The following is a 19,577-nucleotide window of genomic DNA, read 5'->3' as shown; positions in this document are numbered from 1 at the left end:
TTTTCCTTGAAATTTCATATAATTCTCCCATTTGGAGCATATTCCTCTGTTTCTTCATTTTGCTCGACTCTCTGTGTTGGTTTCTAGACATAGATGCAACAGCCACATCTTCCAGTCTTGTTAGAATGGCTTCCGATAGAAGATTAATCTTTTTTGTTCAACCCTGACCTAGCTCTTGGTTTCTCTCAAAACTTTGTGATTGTCCAAACAGCCTTTTATTTTTAATGCTTCCCAGACGCTGAGAATCTGCCAAGACCTGTCAGCGTCCCAAAGGGGAGCATCTTAGTCAGCACTTAGGTTAAGAATGATTGGAAGCTATACCCTCATGCAACAGCTTTTAAAGTACATAGATACATACAGTTCTGTGGGACCATAAGCTTAAACCCCACTGGCTTCCTGAGCTAGAAAGATAATCTGGATATGTACCCTTAATGGCAGTTGCAGAAATTAGGGCTTCAGATGAATGTTTAATGTATTTCCTGGGAAATACTGGTGCGGTGTAGCAAGGCAGAGTGAGAGTGCATAGATGGCATCCACTGGCCTGTGTTCACTGAAAACACCTTCATAAGTCTCTGCTATGTACTGAACCTGAAGACTTGCCCCTCAGGCCAAAGCTCTATGGCCTCTTTAATAGAAAGAAGGGTGTGTTTTAGGCTGCCCTGGGGGTGGTAGCTTGCGAAGAACTGTTTCTGATTGTTACAGTCCTATGGAACACAAGAACACAAGCTTCTCCTGGCAAAGGCAGGCAAGTAAGAGACATCCTCTGGGTGGCAACTGCACACACCAGGTACCCGATGTAGAAACTGTGGTACCAAATGCATGTAGAAGTTTTCCTCTGGGAGAAAAGTTTTCCTCTGGGAGATACTGGCAGTCTGCTGGAGTGCAACCAGGGAAGAGTGCAGAGATAAGCTCCTGCCCTCTAGGTCACTGGAAAGATTAATATCAGCTCTTAGGTGTGTGTTTAATTAGAAACCCACCCCTCCAGCTGCATTTATGATGGTAAGTTAATTGGCCACTTTCACTGAAAGACTGAGCTAATGTCTCTGTTGACTCTTGCTGTGGGTGGTAGCCACTTATAAATTCTTTGTCTTTTGGTTACAGTCCTGTGGAACCTAAAGGCCAGCAGAACCAGGCAATATATAGGTTTCCCCTTGTGGCAGCCACAAACAGACCACCTGTCTTTTGGTGCCAAACAGGGTATATTAAGCTTACCTGGAGGGAGATACTGGTGAGCTGTAGTAAGGCAGCAGGAAGGCACAAATATATCTATCAGCCTCTATTCCCTGAAAACACCGCCATAGGCTCCTAGATGTATACCAAATCAGAACCCTGCCTCTCAGGCCAAAGCTCCTGGAGTAACAAATAGGCTTCTTTCACAGAAAGACTGGGGTTATGTTTTAGTTTACTATCTGTGCAGTGCTATGGGGGTAGTCTGCCAAGAACTATTTATTTGTTAACAGCCCCATGGGGACCCAGAATTGTAGCCCTACTTGGCCTCCAGAGCCAAGCAATCAAGCAGTGTCCTCAGGGCAGCAGCTATAAAAGCCAGGTGCATGTAATAGCTCCCCTATTACTATACTATATTACTATATATATTACTATTACTATACTGACACTCTGGAGGCGGGCAGAGGGAGAATACAAAGATGGCACCTATCAACTGGTATGAGACACAGGGAGAGTCTATAGATGGCACCTGCCAGGAAAAAGGAAAAGAAAAAAGATGGTGCTCACCAGCTAGTACATGAAGACTACTGGCTGGAATGAGACATAAGGGAGAGCATAAAGATGGCACCTGTAAGAAAAGAGGGAAAAAGCCAAAAAAAAAAAAAAAAAAGCCTACCATTGAAAAAAGAAAAAGATTGCACCCACTAGCTAGAGCAAGGCAGAGGGAAAATGTGAAAATGGTGACTGTGAGCCCTGAGTACCCTTGATTTTTGCCTCAGGCTTAAGTTAGATTTTTGCCCCAATCTAACACTTTAAAAGCAACTAAGCCTCATTCACCTCAAGTCTGGATGCCTGCCTATTGGCTACCTTTGTGCTGAGCCTTTAGTGGGTGAGTCTGGGTGTGTGAGCCCTTTAAGAGTCATTTATCAAATTGTTACAGCCTGTGGATCTTGTGGATGTGAGCCCCATTGTTTTTCAAAGCTCTAAATTTTAAGTTTTCTCTCAATTGTGGGTTGCAACTCTGGGGAATGAGGTTTATTGTGAGATTGCTTTCTACCCTCTCCTACTTGCTTTGATGTGGGCCTTCTTCTCCTTTGCCTAATGCATAGGAGTTGCTTAGACAGGTTTTTATTTTTATTTTTTCCCCGGGCAATTTGTTCCATATTTAACTGCAGATTTGATGTATCTGTAGGAGGAAGTAAGCTTTGGACCCTTCTATGTTGCCGCCTTGAACTGAAACTTTAAATGTATTTTCTAAACATGATTCTGTATGAAACAATTTAGATGAATTCCCTGGATTAAAAAAAAAAATCTCATGTATTTGAAATCTCAGGTTAGGTGCTTGTCACAGAATTAAAACAATGCTTCAAATTTAGAAACATCTTGATGTCCACTACCACCAATAATAGTCTTTCTGTTTTCCAAAAGATATTATCATTATCGTAACAACTCCCCAGGCATTGACCTTTAGAGGCATTCCATATATAAAATCTTAAGAAAATATCCCTTGAATTCTTTCTCTTCAGTGGCCTCATCTGATTTTGTGTCATAACTTTATAACAGAATACTTTGAGAATCTATATCACTAGCCTTTATCTTTCTTGCAATGATATTCTTGATCCAAAAATAATCTTTTTGACAATAGATTTTCAGTATCTGTTTACCCTGCTGAGGAACCCTAATTCAAGTGCAATATATTTGTGGACTTTCACGAAGATTATTGTAACCTTTCCTCTTTTTGAGTCATTTGGTTTTGATATGTCACCCTATTCACCAAAGTTACCTGACTGACTAGTCAACTGTACTTTTTTTTCTACATTCTATATGTTTTCCTTTCAGAATCTTACCAGCTATGAAGTGAACTGCTTTACCATGGACAAGTTGTTGTACCACACTGCCAGGGCCAGCATTCCTTACTTTCACTCTTCTCTTTCACATTTCCCATGTCTTTTTAAATTATGGCTATGCTATCAGATTGATTTGTCTTTTGTTTATACTTCCTACTTCTGTAGGATTATATATACTGAATCCTCCAACAATTCAAGGGCCTACTTTCCTTTAAGTTATGCGTGGGACGCCTGGGTGGCTCAGTGGGTTAAGAGACCTACTTTGGCTCAGGTCATGATCTCATGGTTCAAGACCTCCATCAGGCTCTGTGCTGACAGCTCAGAGCCTGCAGCCGGCTTCAGATTTTGTATCTCTCTCTCTCTCTGCCCCTCCCCTGCTCATGCTCTGTCTTTTTCTCATTCAAAAATAAACATTTAAAAAAATTAAATTGTGCTTAAAACACAGTTAACCCTTCTTTTAATTTTTATTCTATTTCCAGAATTCTTTTGTGCACATTTAAATATTTATTTCTTTTATTTTATCCAAAGTCAGAGCTGCATTTGACGAATTGGATCTATATGATATCTGCCTTCTCATTTTGATAGATGCCAGGCCCTGTTTGGCTATAATATGATTTTAAGGAATCAGAATGTCACAAACCTTTCTTCATTCCAGTTTCAGTCATTCAGTAATGAAATGTGAAACTAAATTGAAAAATTTATTAATGATGTATCAAAGTTATAAATTGAAAATATTGAAAATAAATCTGGGCCTTGATATTTTTGAAGTTATAAATATATTTGAAACCTTATTTGAATATTTATTTTCAAGGTTTGTCATTTATTTTTTATTCATCTAACAAAAATATGTAGGAATGTCTCCTGACTTGAGGGGGTATGGGGAGAGTCGGGGGAGTAAAGTGTAATAACTTGAAATTAGGAAAGCAAAATAAAAAGGCAAAAATCCCTGGAGATAGTGGTAGGCAGGGGAAGAGAGATGAGATAAGCAGTAATAGTTCAAGTATAAGGAATCAACAGAGGCTTAGTAGGCTTAATAGTGACCGCTGAGAGTAAGAATTGGAGTTAGTAGAGATTAGGTCAGAGAGAAAAATATGCCAGATCTTGAAGGGCCAGTTTAAAAATAATCCCATGTTAACCTTATCACTGGTTAGCCAAGAAGGATTTAAGGAATGTGAATAATATCATCTTCACACAAGTGGTTAACAAGAATTTGAGAATTTAAGCAACTGTTGTTCAGATAATTAAAACCAAAATAACTTTTGCTTAATGACTTGGGTAGTTCAGGGGTGTGTGTTGTGTGTTTCCTTGTTCTGAATACTCCCTTACTTTTATACCACTTTGGTGTTCTTACTGCTTACATAGCGTTACATTTTATCACCAGAATTAAGGAAACAGAATTTTAGAGTTAGAGAATGCATTAACAGTTATCCAAACTTCCCATTTTTCAGATGTGAAGATCAAGGATCACTGAAGTTAAATAATTGCTCTAATGCTATATAGCTAGTAAATCAGAGTCAGGAATTGTACTAGCTTTGGTAATAATGCCAGTGCTCCTCTTAATGGATATATCATCTTACAACATAAAATCAGTAATATGTATAATTCAGACATGTATAATAAGTAAATGTAATTTGCAAAGTAAAGATCATATTAACATAAAGTGCAGTACACATATTTCAAGTTTTACAGAATGTAGAGTTTACTAAATAGATCATAGATCATGGTCAATTGCTTAGTTAGCTACATATATAGTAGCTAAGTTAGCTTGGTTAACAGTTCCTTTCTATTGACTAGAAAGAGAACAAAACAGGCCTAATGGTTTCATTGCTGTTATAGAAATCTGTATCAAGATAAAATCCCATAAAAAGTCATTTGGGTTTGGAATATACAGGGTTTATAGAATGTACAAAAGGTTTATGCCAATAAGCCAAGTTTCTGAAAAACTAATAAGAGCTATCAGGAAGTAAAACAAGTCATAAAATATGCTCTCAGGATATACAAATACTAAATTTAAAATGTTCTAGCTTGCTAGGAAACTAGACTCTAAATTAACATTAAAATGTTATGAAAATTGATGACTATGTTGCCATTTAAATTGGATGTTACTGTGGGAGAGTTCATAACCATTCTAAATAATTTAACTGGTGACAGTGTTAAAAGTCATATTTTATTATATTGTGAGTTTAGGTGTGATGACTTTTACTAGATCCCTGTTTTTATGCATGCTTTGAATTTTTCCTGCCAAATGAGATTCATTTATTTAAAAAAAAAAGAGAGAGAGAAAATACTCTGGTTTCTCTTCAGATTGTATAAATCTTTCACCTTTTACTAAAAAAGAGAGAGGAGGAGGAGGAGGAGTGTTATTAATTTCAAAGTCCTTGGATTAGTGCAAATTTAATTTGGTTCCATTCCTGTGTCAGCTAGGAGAACTCAAGGACCAGATTCTCACTTTAGTCAGATTTTCTTTTTCTCTTTTGAGTGTGTATTGTCAGTATGACTTTTTAATTGACTTTTAATTTGAGACTTCTTTTCTTAAAATTATTAAATGTCACCAACCTTAGTAGGGAGTACCATCTCCAGTATGCTTTAGTTATATACTTACGTTTACATACTTGTATATTTTTCATTAATACATTTATTATTTATTCAACAGATATTTTTTAGGCCCAGGAACTCAGATAGGGTCAGTAGAAAGGAATCTCATAAGGTTATTAAAAGAACATTAAAATCAATATACTTTTTTTTTAAAAATTTTTTTTATTTTTTTTTTATTTCTTTCTAGGAGAGAGAGAGAGACAGCGTGAGCAGTGGAGGGTCAGAGAGAGAGGGAGTCACAGACTGAAACAGGCTCCAGGCTCCGAGCTGGCAGTCAGCACAGAGCCGGACGCGGGGCTTGAACCCACCAACCGCGAGATCATGACCTAAGCGAAAGTCGGACACTTAACCCACTAAGCCACCCAGGCGCACCTAAAATCAATATACTTAAAGTTAGACTATAAGAAAATATCCCAATTCTTTGTGGACATTTGGTTCACATCTTTTTTTTTTCTTTAATTTTTTTTTTTAATGTTTTATTTATTTCTAGGAGAGAGAGAGGGAGAGACAGCGTGAGCAGGGGAGGGTCAGAGAGAGAGGGAGTCACAGACTGAAACAGGCTCCAGGCTCTGAGCTGGCAGTCAGCACAGAGCTCGACGCGGGGCTCGAACCCACGAACCGCGAGATCATGACCTAAGCGAAAGTCGGACGCTTAACCGACTAAGCCACCCAGGTGCCCCTGGTTCACATCATCTTAATAGAGCAGCTCTATTTTGGGCTTGTGACATTCTAGGTGGGTACCTTTCATGAATGTGAGATTATGGAGTGTTAGCCATGGGACTGAAAGAGAAGTAGTTGATCCATCTATTTTTTTTTTTTAATTACAATTTTTTTTTTCTGAGAGAGAGAGAGACAGCATGAGCCGGGGAGAGTCAGAGAAAGAGGGAGATACAGAATCTGAAACAGGCTTCAGGCTCTGAGCTAGCTGTCAGCACAGAGCCTGACGCAGGGCTGGAACCCATGAACTGTGAGATCATGACCTGAGCAGAAGTCAGACTCTTAACTGACTGAGCCACCTAGGCACCCCTCCATCTATTTTCTACAGAAGAATTTTCCCCGATTTTTTTCTAATTATAATATTACTCGCCTCTTCATCAACCATATTTATCAATTGTTCACATTATTAGTATTTTTTTCATTTTATTTTTTAAAGTTTTTATAGTCACCTACTTTGTCAGCTCACCATGGAGAGCATAATCTGAATGTTCTTGTCATGCATTTATTGCCATATCCCCTGCAGAAAGAATGGTACAACATCTCAGTTCCCCATACGTTAGAGATTTGCAGTTTAACCTGTACCCATAAATCTACGTCAGCTAATTTTTTTCAGGCAGAGGGAGCAGTCATACTTAAAGCTTGAATTTTGGAGTGACAACAAGAATAGGGCTTGAAGGATTAAGTATAAACCTTAGTCTAATGATTCATCTGGATTTCATTATTTAAGTTCCTTAATACCACATTTATGTTTAGTCCTTCTCCAGTAACTGGTAACGATTTGTAGTTAAGAACAGGTACTGTAAGGAACTAAGGGTCAGGATTTTATGACCTTAGGATCAATATATTCTTGGCATTACTTTCTCTTAGTACATGGATTCTAGTAATTGAGCTTTTGCTTTTATTTCTTTAATCAAGTCCCTTATATCTGTTTCTAACAGTTGAATCCCTGTGTTTTCATCTATAAATTATTCGATGACTTGTTTTCTTGCCAATTATCCTAGTTCCTTCTAGCCTAAGTTGCTATTTTGAATACTAGGATTTTGCCTTTCATGATTTCTTAAAGGTGGAATTCTACAACCTTCTGTTAGGCCTCTTCTGCCTCTGCCCAGCCTGATCACCTGTACGGCTTCCCGTTGTCTACTATTAAATTACTTCCTCCTTACCCTGTGTCATACTTTATCTATTGAATGGGATTTCAGCTGTTTATAGACTGACAGATTTCTTTGATAGTTTGTTTAGATTATCGCTCCCTGCTATTTAGAATGTTCCTGATAGGCATCACTCTTCTATGGCCTGTCTAATTTTTGGGTCTCTGTATACTGAGTATAAGTAGTATAGCTTTTCCTTAATCTAATGGAGTTTCTGTTTTCACAGCAGTTATTTGAAAATTCTCTGTAAAGATTGGCTAGTTCTGGGAATCCAGGGGATCAACCAGTCCTGGTGAATACAACTCCATGTTGTGTTTAGGTTTAAAACATTTCAAAAGTACTTTTATACTTATATAAATTTATATACTACATAAAGGAGACAGAAAATTATAAAAGCTGCTAAGTAACTAAAAGCTGCTCTGGGTTCATTTTTTGTTTTACTTAGTTTTTTAGTCGTTTTTGGAGAACTGAATCTAAAGAGACAGAAAAGGATGAAAACACCTGTTTGTGCCAATTTATTACATTTTAAGCGATTAACCATAAGTGCTAGTTATCTCCTATACCAGCCATATTTTATGACTTATGAAAATCATGGAAAGAATGACATGATTTATTAACATATTAGTTAAGCATTTCACATAGGTAAAGACGGACTTCTTTGGTAAAATAGTACTCAATAGAGTCTTTTTTTTTCAGTGACCCATAGGCTAACACAACAGAGATCTCTTAGAGATTGGGCAGGAGTGCCTGGGTGGCTCAGTGGGTCAGTTTCTGACTCTTGACTTTTGATTTTGGCTCAGGTCATGATGTCACAGTTTGTGAGATCAATCCTGCTATGGGCTCTGCACTGAGGGCATAGAGCCTGCCCGGGATTCTCTTTCTTCCTCTCTCTCTACTTCTATGCGCTGTCTCTCACTCTCTCTCTCAAAAATAAATAAATAAACATTAAAAAAAGATTAGGGCATAGCTACAGATACCTTTCTTTATGAATATCACAAATAGATCTTTTATTTAGTTCATTAAGTATAAATGTAGCTGCCTTAGAGCATAGTATCTGAATAAACCAAAATATTTTTGGGTCAACTGATTTTATTTACAGGTAGTCTTTAATAAAAACTTTTTCCTTTCCTAAAGTAAAACTTATATTTTTGATTTCTATATTTCCTTTTTTCAAAGAAGGGGTTTATATTATTGTTTTCATACAAGTAAAACCAAAATATGATTGAAGTATAACCCCTAAGTAGCTATTAGCCCTATAGTTTATCAGCTCTCATATGCTCAGTTTAACACTTCAGATTATATGATAGGTAACTTGTATGCATTCCAAATGGTGCAGTGATTTTCTTAATGCATATTTTATCTGCTTATCAAATTGTACATGATAGACAGTAAACAAATGATAAGTTATAATTCAGTTAGTGATTCTTTTGTATTAGAAACCATATTGTCTATGTCATCTTTAAGTTAACAGCTGGTAAACAATCTTATATTCATATTATGAGTTCTATAAACTCATTCTCATAAATTTGACAAATTAATTGGCAGCCCTACTTTTGTATATGGCTCCAAAGTATAACATTTGGCTAATAATTTGTAGAAAACTATCCAGAATGTATAGTAAAGGCTCTAAATCTATTTGAACGAAAAGGCTTTGTTTAGAAACAAAAAAATAATCTTATGTCATTGGCGTACTTTTTTCCGTGCTGCTAAAGTGATTCTTTTAACACAAAAATCTGGGCATGGCATATAAATTAAAAATTATTCAGTGGTGTTTAGTTTCTATATTGTTAAATATTAACTCTCTACCATAAAAACATCAAACTATAATATGACCTTTGTCTCCTAATTCATCCTTATTTCCTGCCATTTCTTCTATCTTTTTTTAACCTTTCTGCTTGCTTTTCCATTAGTACCTCATGCTATCTGTTAAAGCTTAGGGATATTTCTAGAAAAGCAATATTTAAATGATAGTTTTAAATGTTAAGGTAACCAACTGTAGGTATGTTTAATTTCTGAAATGAAAAATGTAAAAATAATGGGATGATATGAGCTCATGGTATATTAGGATTCAGTTACTAGAGATGGTAGTGAAAATTCTGTAAATTACAGTCATTGACAGGTGGGGCCCCTGGGTGGTTCAATTGATTAAGCATATGATTCTTGATTTCAGCTCAGGTCATGATCCCAGGATTTGTGATATCGAGCCCCATACTGAACTCTGCGCTGAGAGTGTGGAGACTGTTTGGGATTTTCTCTCTTCTACTCTCTCTGCCCCTCCCCCCTTCAAAATAAATAAATATTTAAAAAATCAGTTATGAACAGGAGTTTTAGCTGCTAAGTGTAGTGCAAAGAGCCAAAAGCTGCGATTTGGGGCATGCTTACTATTGAATTCTAAGAGAAAAATCATGTTGTATAAGTTATGATTCTTGGCTGCAAATAGTCAAGATTACTTTGATTAAAAACAAAATTGGAAAAATTTGAAATGTAAATCAGTATTAAAGAAAACAAAGGATGCAACACAGCTAAGGTTCTGACATAAGAATGAATAGTCCTAGTTTAGGTACTAATCCTAGTGCCATTGCCAGTAGATGCTCTCAGCTAGTGAAAACTCCTGTTATGAATTTGAACTCTCTTTTTTTTTTTTTTAATTTCTAGGAGACAGAGAGCGTGAGCATGGGAGGGTCAGAGAGAGAGGGAGATACAGACTGAAATTGGCTCCAGGCTCTGAGCTGGCAGTCAGCACAGAGTCCAGCGCGGGGCTCGAACCCACGAACCGTGAGATCATGACCTAAGCGAAAGTCGGACGCTTAACCGACTAAGCCACCCAGGCACCCCGAATTTGGACTCTTAATAAATGGTGGTATTTATACTCTCTGAGGGGAAACAAATAGATCATTCAGTAAGTGGTGTGAGAAAACTAGGTAGCTATCTGGAAATAAAATGGATTCCCACTCTCTACTACTATAAATTCCAATACAGATCAAAGTTTTAATGTTTATATGAAACCATAAAAGCACAAGAAGAAAATGTGAATGAATATTTAAAAATACATACCCTTGGAATGCAGAAGATCCTCAGGGGATGACAGAAAACCAAGAAATCATGACAAGACTGATAAATTTTACTACAGTAAAAAAAAAAAAAAGCCCTTAAAATTTAAATTAGAATCAGATTGAACCTAAAGTGTATTTAATTGGTGGCATAAGCAGAGAGGAAATATTCCAAGTAACTTGAAAGCACAGCAATTAGGCTTTATTTCCCCAGTGATGTATAGCATACAGAAAAAAAGAACTGAAAAAAAAAAAAGAAACCTTAAAACCATTTATAGAAATTATATTGTTGGCATGCTAGTATTGTTATTCTGAGACTGTTACATGTGGACTGTAGGAGTTTTTAAAAAATGAGTACATAGGTAGTATTCTAATTTTATCATCCTTGGATCCCCTTGAGAACCAAGCATAGGAGAAAGGAAATATGAATATAAGAGAAAAGAGGATAAATTAAAACTCTATAGTACTGGATTTGAATTAGAAGTATCAAGAGAACATGTGATGATTTTTCTCTTTAAAAGTAAAACAAGTATTTCCTAAGCTCTGTCAAATGAAAAGGCCTAGGAACAAAAATCAATCCAATAGGAACAATCATCCTTTGTGTCCAAATTATGGTCTTTGAAAACTATTTTCCACGAAAAACAACCAGGGATCCTTGAAAAAAAATTTTTTATTTCAAATCTGAAAAGGGCACATAACAAGGCCTTGTGCATTGAATATCCTAGAAGGATATACAGAAAGACTGATAATAATGGCTGTTTTGGGGGAGGGAAATTAAGTATCTGGGTAACAAGTAGTATACTTTTTTTATAGTATACTTCTTTCCTTTTTTTAAATATTGGATATTCTGTGTTTTTAGAATGATAAAATCATTAAAAATCATTTGGAGAGATAGATTCTTGCTTATTGTTACTGTTTGTCCTGAAAAGAACATATTACTTGAGGGGTGCATTTGGCAGGATTTACCCATTCAGTGTGATAGCAAAACACGGTAGGGCCCTGTGCACATTTTAAAGTATAAATAAAGCTATAAACTTTATTGACTCTACATTGCTTTCTAAAAGCTTATTATCTGAGTAGTACAAAACAAAACAAAACAAAACAAAGACCCAGATAATTTATCATGAAGCTTTAGGAATTAGATGATTAATAATTAAAATTGGTAATTCATCCACTGGTATTTTAGAAGCATACAAAAAATGTCCTATTTGTGAATTTGAGGAATAGACTGATTTCTTGACTTAACCATTTATGTGTATTCAATTAATATTTAGTTTTTTGGACATTGTGGAGCTAATGGTGACAAAATGGACATGACCCCTGTATAGATCTTTTGGTCTAGTGGGAAAAGCAGATTAAAGATATAAATAAACAAATAGAAATTATGGAAATGCTGCACAGAAAATCAATAAAGACCTTATGGAAAATATCAGTAGTAGTGAGACAAGCTTACTGTAGTAGTCACAGAAGGCTTCTCTAGGGATACTATTTAACCTGAGACCTGTAGGATGAGGAGAAGTATCTTTCAAATAACTGGAGGTAAAGTGTTATAAAACAGGGGGCAGTCTTCAGGGAGCAAGAAGATTGGATTTTTGAAGAATTGGAAAAAGATCTGTTAACCTGTATTAGTTGTAAACATTTAAAATTTCTAGATATACCATCTGGGTGGGTATTGATACCATTTAGTAAATGCATAAGTATGGAAAAAGTATTTTAAAGTTGAGATGTCTGTGAGACATCAAAGTGGGAGTGTTAAATATACTTGGAAATTATCAGCAAAAAGATGATGAAAGATGAAAAGATCACTTATAGTGAGAAGAAAAAAGGGCTTTTCTAAATCAAGGCTATCTAATATAGTACTCATTAGAATCAAATGGCTATTTAAGTTTAAATTAATTAAAATCGCATAAAATTTAAAATACAATTCCTTAGTCATATTAGCGACATTTAAAGTGCTCAGTGGTCTATGTGGCTAGTGGCGCAAAACAGCACATATAAAAACATTTCCATCATTGCAGAAAGTTTTATTGAACAGCATTGGTGTTGACCTCTGAGAAACACTATCTTTTAGTTAGGCAGAAGTCTGGAGAATATGAAGGAGTAGTTAGTGAGACAGGAGAAAAACCAAGACTATGTTTTAAGAAGCAGCAAATGATCAACTATGTTAAATGCTCATAAGACATAAAGTCAGGGGAGAACTAAAAAGTATCCATTGGATTAGTTACCATGGAGTTTACTGGTGACATGACAATAGGGCTTGTTTTGGAGTAGTAGAGTGAATACGAGGTGAAGAGATGGAGGTAGCATATTTTGGCAGTTGATCAGAGAAGTTTGGTTATGAAGACAAGCAAAATGGATCACTGTCTGTAAACGTATATAAGAGTAAGTGTATTAAAAATTGACAAACATATGTATGTGTATGTGCAACATAAGCTCACTGAAAGCATGAATTCTAGTGTCTCGTTGATTCATCTTTGAATCCGATTGCACTTACACATTCAACAAATGTTAGCTCAACATATAAATCACTTAGCTGTCTAACTGTATCTGAGAAAACAGTTTGTGATACTTATTTTGCTATTCTTGGAGTGAGATTCTAATCCTCAAAATTTATATATTTACTTATAGAGAACTACTTTTGCTTTTTCATAACCTTGAGGTGATAACTGATAGTATACTAGACTACTTTTTACAAAAACACATTATCTCCAATATTTATTTTGGAGACACTTTTCAGTCTTCAAATATAGAGGGAATTTGAAGTGATAGGGGAAATGATGTATTCTTTATATTTAGGAAGATAAGTTTCAGTATGATGGTCAATATTATAACAATGCTCTGAATGCAAGTAGAGTCTCAGATTTAAAAGAAAACTTTATGATACAATAATTCCTCTAATGTTTGTAAGTTTACTTGGCGAAAATTGGAATGAAACAAAAGGAATAAGTTATGTGTCAATAACAACTGTTATGTATATGTTTTAAACTTCTAATTTTTGAATTTCTAGTGCAGAGGAAACTGTATATCTTCTCACTTTTCTCTGTTAAATACAGTTGTGATTATTGTATTTCGAAGAAATATTTGCTCTTGAAATGTTTTAACTGTTTCTGTGCATACTAATACCTGTGAAGTTATATTGTCAATGTATTTTGCATTTTTATATTTCTTTATAACCTTGATTGTCCATCACAATGAAAAGAAAGATGTAGAAAGAACATATAAAAATATGGTACATAATAAGTTATATTTATAAATCATTCAATTTAAAAAATAAATTTGGATAACTAGTGTTTTTATGATGATTCATAATGAAATGGAAGGAAAATTATATATATATTATATATGTGTATATATTATATATATATATAAAGTGATACATATATATATATATACATATATATACTTTTTACTGAGTAGATATAATAGCATTCTATCATTCCTACCTTCATCTGAGAAACAGTTCTTTTTAAGGATCTTTACCAGAAGAGGGGCGCCTGGGTGGCTTAGTCAGTTAAGCGTCCGACTTTCGCTTAGGTCATGATCTTGCGGTTCGTGGGTTCGAGCCCCGCGTCGGGCTCTGTGCTGACTGCCAGCTCAGAGCCTGGAGCCTATTTCGGAGTCTATATCTCCCTCTCTCTCTGACCCTCTCCTGCTCACGCTGTCTCTCTCTCCCTCCTAGAAATAAATTAAAAAATTAAAAAAAAAAAAAAGGATCTTTACCAGAAGAAACACAGAGATTCAGGTATGGTGTCAGGATAAACCTTTATGAAGTTGGACTAAGATCAAACATTTACTCTGTTTTCCCTTAGTGTGTTACTTTCCCATTGACCACACAAAGAATAGTTTTTTACATTAACATAAGTTTCATTAAAATCAGACCCAAAGGTGCCACTACTAATATTCGGAGTCTTCTAAATCTCTGACCTAAGTATTTTTGCTTAACTGGTTGTTCTTGTTTTTATTTTTTTATTATTTTTTTTTAAATGTTTTATTTATTTCTAGGATAGAGAGAGAGACAGCATGAGCAGGGGAGGTTCAGAGAGAGAGGGAGTCACAGACTGAAACAGGCTCCAGGCTCTGAGCTGGCAGGCAGCACAGAGCCCGACGCGGGGCTCGAACCCACGAACCGCGAGATCATGACCTAAGTGAAAGTCGGACGCTTAACCGACTAAGCCACCCAGGCGCCCCTGTTCTTGTTTTTAAATATGTTGGGCCTGCATGTTTGTATTTTTCTTATTATTGGCAGGAGTGGATCCAGATTTTTTGATATCTGACATTTATACAATTCTGGTTGCCCTATTTGAGAAACAATATAAAATAATGGCTACAAAATGAAGTACCATGTACAAGTGAAGGGCCCAGGAAACTTAAGCTTCATTAGTTTTCATGGTAAAATTCCCTTCTCCTGATGTATTAATTTTCACTATCTTTAAGGTGAATCACTTAATTATAAATAATTTAAGTAATATCTGCAAGATCATAGAACTAGAAGTGGTGAAAATACCAGTGTTGTCTGATTCCAAAGCCCATACAATATAGAAATAGGGTAGAATAGAAGAATCTATGGGCTATGTAGCCTGACAGTGCTATAATAGTTCTGAGAGAAGCTATCTGTAGACCCTGCAATCATCAGGATAGGATTTCAGAGTAGTGGCTTGAGATCAACTTTGAAGAATAGGTTGTATTTTTTTGAGGAACCTCCATACTAGTTTTCAAAATAGCTGTACCAGCTAACATTCCCACCAACAGTATATAAGGATTCCCTTTACACGATGTTGTCACCAACACTTATCTTTTTTCTTTTTGATAATAACCATCCCAAGAGGTATGAGATGATAGTCCACATTATGTTTTTTATTTGCATTTCCCCCATGAAAAGTAATTAGTTGATTATCTTTTCCTATGTTGCCATTTGTGTTTCTTCTTTACAAACCACTTATTACTTAATAGATAAAAAGAAAGGTAAGTGTTGGTGACAGCATGGTATAAAGGGAATCCTTATACATATATTTATTTTTTTCTTTCTTTTATTTAATGTTTTATTTATTTCTGAGAGAGAGAGAGAGAGAGACAGTGTGAGCAGGGTAGGGTCAGAGAGAGGGAGATTCAGAATCCAAAACAGGCTCCAGGCTCTGAGCTAGCTGTCAGCACAGAGCCCTATGTGGGGCTCGAACCCACGACCCATGAGTTCATGACGTGAGTCAAAATTGGACGCTTAACTGACTGAGCCACTCAGGCGCCCCTCCTTATACATATATTTCTATGCCAATACCAGTACAATACTGTTTACTATAGCTTTGTAATGTAACTTGAAATCAGGAAATGTGATTCCTCTAATGCTGTTCCTTCTCAAGATTGTTTTGGCAATTTGGGGTCTTTTCTTGTTCCATGTTAATTTTAGGATTGTTTTTTCTATTCTGTGGAAAGTGTCATTGGAATTTTGATAAGAGATTATATCTGTATATTGTTTGGAGCAATATGGAAATTTTAGCAATATTCTTCTAGTCTATGAACAAAGGATATCTTTTCATTTGCTTGTGTCATCTTCAGTTTATTTCATCAGTGTTATAGTTTTCAGTGTGTACAAGTTATCTTTGATTTTCTTGGTTAAATTTATTCCTAAATATCTTACTATTTTCGATGCTATTGTAAATGAGATTGTTTTTTTATTATGATAGCTGATAATTGGTATAAGGAATTTTTGTATGTTAATTTTGCATCTTATAACTTTACTGAATTTATGTATTAGTTTGAACAGTTTGTGTGTGTGTGTGTGTGTTTAAAGTTTCTACATACAGAATTTTGTGATCTGTAAACAGATAATTATACTGATTCCTTTCTGATTTCTTTTTTTTAATGTTTATTTTTGAGAGAAAAAAAGCACAAATGGGGAGGGGCAGAGAGAGAGAGACAGAGGATCCGAAGCAGGCTCTACATGGACAGCAGAGAGCCCAACACAGGGCAAGAAACCACGAACTGTGAGATCATGACCTGAGCCAAATTCAGACGCTTAATCAAATGAGTCACCCAGACACCCCTCCTTTCGGATTTCAATGCCTTTTCTCTTCTTGTGTGATTGCTCTTGCTAACAAATGATCCAGCAGCCCTTATTTGGTATTTATATCTAAAGGAAAGGAAATTGGTACCTTGAAGAGATACCCTGCATTCCCATGTTTATTGCAACATTATTTACAGTAACCAAGTTTTGGATCCAACTTAAGTGTCTGTCACTAGATAAATGGATAAAGTAATTGTGGTATATATGTACAATGAAATATTACTCAGCCTAAACAGAGGAGATCCTGCCATTTGTAACAACATAGATCAACCCAAAAGACATTATGCTAATTGATAAGCATAGACACATAAAAAACTACATGATCTCACTTATATGTGGAATCTATAAAATTTAAATATGTAGAAGCAGAAAATAGAATGATGGTTAATGGGTGGGGAGGTGGAGGAAACGTAGAGATTTTGGTCAAAGGTAGAGTTGCAGTTACAAAGGATGAATAGGCCTAGAGATCTAATGTACAGCATGGTGGCAATAGTTAATAATACTATATTGAATACTAGAAATTTGCTAAGACAATAGATTTCAGATGTTCTCACCATAGCTTGACTGTAGTAATCATTTCCCTAAGTGTATGTATATATGTCAAATCATCATGTTGTATATCTTGTATTTAGGTGTATTAACATATACATATAAAGGTATCTAAAGGTATGTTTTCATTTAAAAAATTAAAGATAAAGAATAGATTAAAATTGACTAGATTCATATATTTATTTAAAAAATATACCTACTCAGGGTGCCTGGGTGGCTTAGCTCGTTAAATGTCATACTTTGGCTCAGGTCATGATCTCACAGATCATGAGTTTGAGCCCCGGATCAGGCTCTGTGCTGACACCTCAGAGCCTGGAGCCTGCTTTGCATTGTCTCCCTCTCTCTCTCTCTGCCCCTCCCCTGCTCACACTCTGTCTCTCTCTGTCTCTCTCTCAAAAATAAACATTAAAAAAAGAATAAATTCTCAAAAAAATATACCTACTCTAGAGGAGTGGATCTAAATAATTTCGAAGATCAACTTTAGAAACAAAATACATAATCATACCTAAAAAATTGTGTCCTGGACCATGGAAGGAGACCATTCAAATAAGGGGCCTTGAATATTAAGCTTCATTAATCTCATGATAATCCATCTTTTACTACAATGTGGAGTATAGATTTTGTATGTGATATCTATTTCTTACAGGAGCTGTAGAATTCTCATCAGGTTTTTTTTTAACATTAGGTGGTATTGACTACATGCAGAGAAATAATATTCTAAGCACTTTGAGAGACCTTTTGGTTTCCCTTACTCATGTTCCATCTGTTCTCTGTGTGTATTCATAAATAAATAAGAAAATGCTATTTTAAAAAAAGACAAAAAGTGAAGAATCTGTGGGCTATGCAGCACTGACAAAAAGTGCTGTAACAGTTTTGAGAAAAGCTATCTGTGGACCCTAAGTCATCAGGAATAGATTGTTATAGTGTCAGTAGTTTAATGTCTTGTACGTGTAGGTATTTTTTTAAATATAGTTTTATATTTATGTTCTGAAATGTGATATGTAAAAAAGTAGTATTTATCAAGAGCTTCCTACAGTAAAAGTGCCATTAGTTACCCAGCTGGGAATAAATTAAAATATGGCTCACTAGCTAGTTTCTATATATAGAGTTCCATGCTGCTGATTTATTTCATATCCCATACTGTTCTATCCATGATTGCTTTTGTAAGTCACAACATTATGCTAAAGAGATATATTGGTATGTAAAGTTATTAATTAATTTTCATTTTGATACAAATAGTACCTCTATTTTGCAGGAAGCTTTAGACTTGATAATTGATATTCATTATTTTACTACACAAAAATACCTTTATATCTGCTAATTAAATTAATTCACTTACAGTTTGATAATTTTTCAAGATTATTAAGTACACTGGGTGAACAAGGGTCATTATTAGAGAAAAGGGAAGAAAGAAGAACTGAGTTGACGTCCATAATGGACATGTATCTTTTTCACTAAAATAGGTTTAGACTCATGCAACAAGTCCACTTGAAATGTATATCTTCCTCTAGTTGACTACAAGGTGTTAAATACAAAACATAGGTCTTACTGAAGCCATATAAAAATAACAAAGGTCCAGGAAATGCCAGGTAAATTGAAATAGCAGAGAATAGGATTATGCAAACAATTTTATTTGTTCTGTAGTGGTGAATAAAAGCAGGAAAAAGCAGTTCAGACCCTAAATTTAATACAGGTTCTGACTCTTTCCATGCATGCATGTATATATATATATATGTATTTATGTATGTATTTATTTATTATAAAGTTTATTTTGAGAGAGCGAGAGCAAGAGAGACTGAGACTGCAAGCAGGGGAGGGGCACAGAGAGAGGGAGAGCGAGAATTCCAAGAAGGCTCTGTGTACTGTCAGCACAGAGCCTGACAAGGGGCTCAGTCTCTTGAACTGTGAGATCATGACCTGAGCCAAGTCAAGAGTTGGTCACTTAACTGACTAAGCTACCCACGTACCTCCGGACTCTTTTCATACCATTTTGTGCTAGGTTACTAATAACCAATCAGATCTGCCTTTTGTTCACTTCCACTCTTATCTCCCACTAGGTGTCCTTGTTGAGGACTCAATAACATAAATTGGCAAAATGATACAAATAAATAATTAACTCTTAAGTAAATTAAAGTTGATCAATGTGTGCTTTTTATCATTTAAGATTTTTTAAGTCAAGCACAATAACAGAACATCACTAAAAATAATGGAACACTTTAACAAGTGCCCTCAATTTTAAGAGGAACTTGGGGGTACCTGGGTGGCTCAGTTGGTTAAGCATCTGACTTTGGCTCAGGTCATGATCTCACAGTCCATGGCTTTGAGCCCCGCGTTGGGCTCTGTGCTAACAGCTCAGGGCCTGGAACCTGCTTCAGATTCTGCCCTTCCCCTGTTCACACTGTCTCTCTCTCTCCCTGAGTAAAATAAAGACATAAAAAATTTTGTT

The 19,577-nt window shown here is 35.6% G+C and overlaps 1 protein-coding gene across 3 annotated transcripts in view; it reads left to right on the top strand.

Annotated features, from left to right (window-relative positions):
- Nucleotides 1–19,577, top strand: part of PHYHIPL (phytanoyl-CoA 2-hydroxylase interacting protein like) — a 79,121-nt gene that overhangs the window by 22,145 nt on the left and 37,399 nt on the right. Inside the window, exon 1 of one of the 3 annotated variants that reach the window (XM_039220227.1) lies at nucleotides 12,817–12,906. The exons of 1 other annotated variant lie outside the window; for it this stretch is intronic. The gene's annotated coding sequence lies outside the window, so the exon portion shown is untranslated. Of the gene's footprint in view, nucleotides 1–12,816; nucleotides 12,907–16,481; nucleotides 16,503–19,577 lie in introns of those variants that run through there. One more of the 3 variants, XM_039220228.1, reaches the window with a different exon arrangement.

The sequence above is a fragment of the Hyaena hyaena genome, unplaced genomic scaffold, assembly GCF_003009895.1.
Source record: "Hyaena hyaena isolate Hyena2069 unplaced genomic scaffold, ASM300989v1 scaffold_875, whole genome shotgun sequence".
NCBI classification, from domain to species: Eukaryota; Metazoa; Chordata; class Mammalia; order Carnivora; family Hyaenidae; genus Hyaena; species Hyaena hyaena.
Note: the sequence above shows the minus strand (reverse complement) of the source record. Positions and strands in the feature narration are given on the sequence as shown.